This window comes from Arachis duranensis, chromosome 10, assembly GCF_000817695.3.
Source record: "Arachis duranensis cultivar V14167 chromosome 10, aradu.V14167.gnm2.J7QH, whole genome shotgun sequence".
In the NCBI taxonomy this organism is placed as follows: Eukaryota; Viridiplantae; Streptophyta; class Magnoliopsida; order Fabales; family Fabaceae; genus Arachis; species Arachis duranensis.
The window spans coordinates 99,414,960-99,419,579 of NC_029781.3; the positions used below are offsets into that span (position 1 = coordinate 99,414,960).

Sequence of the window (4,620 nt, forward strand, 5' to 3'; positions counted from 1 at the left end):
AGAATAATTTTGACATAAATAAAAATATTAAAAATAAAATTAAATAAAATTAAATATTAAAAATATTTTTAAAAATTATAAATATTGAGAACAAAAATATATTCTAATTCTTTTTTAATATATATACTTCTCTACTATAAAGGGAAGCACATAGAAGTATATTATATATGGTGTTTGTTATAGTGTCTAAAAAATATTGTCTAATTACTAAAATAGGTAAAATAATTAATTTTAAATTTAAAAGTATAAAGTTAAAAAACTTTAAATATTTTAAAGTTACTATAAAAAGTAATTTAGACAAAAGTTAGGCACCAAACAAAAGGCACCATAAAATTCGCCATTATATATTACCTTGAGAATCTATGATTCCATCATCAATAAGCTTGGGAATATTGTACTGCAACGCAAAGAGAGCCGCCGATGCAGGCCAAAAGAGAGCTCCATTGATTCTGATAGACCTTACTCGTGACTGTTAATGATATTGCAATTGAGTTGTGGAATATAGTAGAATGCACAGTAGCGGAATGAAAACTGTATATTATTGAATGTGAAATGATAATGGAAATGAATGAAACAGACACTGCCCCTATTCGAGTGGGGGAGCACTCCAGAAACGTTTCTTCACACAATATTCTAACTAACTCTGAATCATCCTCAATCCCATATATTTTCCCTTTTTCCGTAACAAACTAACCAGCTCAGCACAAGAAAATATTTTTCTGTTACGCACAGCTTCATCCAATAACAAAATCCTTCATCCAGCCTGGAGCTCTCTTGGTTCGCTGCTTTTTGGGTTCTTCCATTTGAGACGGCCCAACACCTTGCGCTGGCTGCCTTTTTGTGTCTTCCTCTGTATTGGGCAACTCCGTTTCGGGCTGGTCTTCTTCATTTGGGCCTTGGGAGCTATCAATTATCTCCCCCTCCAAAATGACCTTGTCCTCAAGGTCAACTTCTGGAAACAACTGCTGCAACTCACTTAAGTCTTCCCAAGTTGTCTCGTCACGTGCGGTCCCCTCCCAATCTACTAACACCTGTGTTCGAGTTCCTTCAGCTGTTGGCACTGAACGACGACCAAGAATGGCAAGAGGACGCAGTTGCAGTGAGGGTGGCAGATCGAGCGAGCTCGGTGGCCCCTGAGGTGGTTCTCCTCGGTACTGTTTCAGCACAGAGATGTGGAAGACCGGATGCAGAGCGCAGGAGGAAGGAAGATTCAACCGGTAAGCAACCTGTCCTACTCTCTGACTTATTTGATAGGGCCCATAAAACCTCTTTTGTAGTTTGCTATAACTGTGATTAGTGAGGGACCGCTGCCGATAGGGTCTGATCTTCAACCACACCCAATCTCCCACTTCAAATTGCTTCTCTCGGTGGTGTTGATCTGCTTGTTTCTTCATTCATTCTTGAGCCTGCTGCAGGGAATAGCGCAGTTCTCTGTCCAACACCTCTCGTGCTCTAAGGAGCTCGTCTACCGCTAGCATGGTGGTCGATCCGGGCAAATAACCGGGCAGCTTCCTCATTACGAACCCATAGAGGGCCTCATGGGGTGTCATATTGATAGCTGAGTGGTAGGAATGTTGTAGCAAAACTCAGCCCAATTCAGGTAGGTAGACCATTGATTTGGGTAGGAATGAGAAAAAATCCTTAAGTACTGCTCTAACGTTCTATTCACCACCTCCGTTTGGCCATCACTCTGAGGGTGATAAGTTGTACTATAATGCAGTTTTGTCCCGCTAAATTCAAACAAACTTTTCCAAAATTTACTCAAGAAAATAGGGTCTCTATCAGAAACCATAGTAGTGGGGAAGCCATGTAACTTAACCACCGAATTGATGAAGGCCTTAGATGCATCTTTAGCTGAAAATCCTGACTTAAGGGCTGTGAAATGCCCAACTTTACTGAATCGGTCTACTACAACTAGAATGGCATTGAATCCCCCCGATTTCGGTAGCTGTACAATGAAGTCAAGTGAAATCTCCTCCCATGGTTTGGCAAGAATTGGTAATGGCTGCAGTAACCCTTGTGCTCTAGCTGGCACATATTTAGTCATCTGACAGTCCGCGTATTGTTCAATAAATCTGTGTACCTCCGCTCTCATTCCTGGCCAAAAGAAAATTTCTCCCAATGACCTATATGTCTTCAACACGCCTCCATCAATCAGGACCATAACTTCGTGTCCCTTGTAAGTTCCTTTCAGCCTAAATGTTGTTGGTTGGTATTGACCAACCATGGCATTAAAACTAATTTCTGGTTGTGCAGGACCGACTACTACAGGTTGCTCCTCATTTGTAATTTGGACCACAGCAGGTTCAGGCTCCTTCAGAATTTCCTGCATTTCCTCATCTCCAATCAATAGATAGCAGGATGTCTTGCACCAATGTCCCGGTGACCACTTCTCGTCACAATAATAACACAATCCTTTTTCTCTCTTCATTTTAATTTCAGCAACTGATAGTTTCTTGAATGGTGGGGTGGAATTCAAATTTTTTTGGTTGTTGGTGTTGGGTGAATTGAGTGGGACAGGAACAAAATGGGGTTGGGAAGTGTTGTTTTGGTTCCTGGTGGGTGGAGGGTTGGTGTTTGGGCTGTTATGGCGGCTGTTTGGGTGAGGTAGGCTTGTGAATTTGGGGTGGGGACTGTTGTTTTTCTGCTCATAGAGCTTGGCTAAGGATACTGCTGTCACATATGAGGTAGGTTTGGCGAGGAGTAGCTCACATTTTAAGTAATCTTGCAAACCAGCCACAAATAGAGAGATTACCCATTCCTCACTTAGTCCCGTCACCTGATTGGTGAGCTCCTCGAATTGGCTCTGGTATTCAGTCACAGTATTCACCTGTTTTAACTCCTTGAGTGCTGCTTTAGGATCGTAAAATTGATTCTGTCCAAAATGAACTAATAGAGCTTCTAAAAATGAGTCCCATGTATAACGAATATTGTTATTAACACCCCAACGATACCATGCATAAGCAGGACCAGTTAAATGAAAAGAAATCATACGCACTCTCATATCCTCCGGTACATCATACCATTCAAAGTACTCACGGGCTTTGAATACCCATTCTTCTACTCTATCACCATCAAAGATTGGTAGTTCAGCTTTAATACCTCTAGTCATGTGATTATTGTTGCGAACAGATTGCCTGTAAGATGACTGTGCTCCATCCTCCTCATCGGACTCACTGACCACCTTCTTTTTCTTCAAGGATTCTTTCAGCATGCTCTGAATCTCCTGCAGCGACTCTTCCATAGTAGAATGCACAGTAGTGGAACGAAAACTGTATATTATTGAATGTGAAATGATAATGGAAATGAATGAAACAGACACTGCCCCTATTCGAGTGGGGGAGCACTCCAGAAACGTTTCTTCACACAATATTCTAACTAACTCTGAATCATCCTCAATCCCATATATTTTCCCCTTCTCCGTAACAAACTAACCAGCTCAGCACAAGGAAATGTTTCTCTGTTACGCACAGCTTCATCCAATAACAAAATCCTTCATCCAGCCTGGAGCTCTCTTGGTTCGCTGCTTTTTGGATTCTTCCATTTGAGACGGTCCAACACCTTGCGCTAACTGCCTTTTTGTGTCTTCCTCTCTATTGGGCAACTCCGTTTTGAGCTAGTCTTCTTCATTTGGGCCTTGGGAGCTATCAGATTCCCATTTTCTTTGCAACTTCCGAAGCCCACCCCATAATCCCATCATAAACAACACAACTTATTGTAACTCTTTCATTCAATCTAAGATCTTCGATTAGCTTCTCTAACATAGAGGGCATGGTCCTTAACATAGAGATACATAACTCTCCTAAATCGCTTCTATCATCCTCAGGTTCCAAGCCATCAGGGATTGCCACCAATTTTATTGATGATGATCCATTATTATTATTATTATTATTATTATTATTATTATTATTGATGGAACTCACCACTTTGTCATGTATGAATTCAGTGTTAACAAAGATGATGTTGCACCCATGCTCAGCTAATTTTTGTGAAAGTATCATCAAGGGATTAACATGTCCTTGAGCTGGATATGGTATAGCCAGAACAGTTGGAGTGTTCATTTTCATGTGTTCTTGGGTTCATAGTAACTTAATGCATGCGTGGGTTAATATATACTACTGTATTGTAATTCATGCATTTTTGTATGATGATAATACATCATTTTTCATACTAATAAACTTTGGTCTCTCTCTTCATTTATGCATATATGTATTGGAAAAGTATAAGGTATCAATATATTATCTACTAATTTAGTGTCAACAATAATTAATTATTATATTTTAAATATATATATATAAAAAGACATATTTAGGAAATACATTTATAAAGACATTTCTATTAAACACAGTTACAAAAAAAATATTTTTATTAGACACATTTACAAAGACACTTCCATTAAACATAATCATAAATAAGAGTTGGTAGAAATACTGTTGATAACATAGCGGAATTGGTATGTATTTAATCATATTTTTTTTCTCTCTCTTCATTTATACATTTATGCATTTAATCCTCTTTCTCTTTTATTCTTTTAATTTTTTTTTCATAAAATAAAATCCTTTCATTTAATTTTTTTATTTTCATTTTATATATAATTAATAGCAGTCAATCCAATTAAAT

General features: G+C 38.6%; 1 pseudogene; it reads right to left on the reverse strand.

Annotated features, from left to right (window-relative positions):
- Window positions 1-4,061, reverse strand: part of LOC107471286 (UDP-glycosyltransferase 83A1-like) — a 5,668-nt pseudogene extending 1,607 nt beyond the window's left edge.
- Window positions 4,062-4,620: the final 559 nt, after the last annotated feature.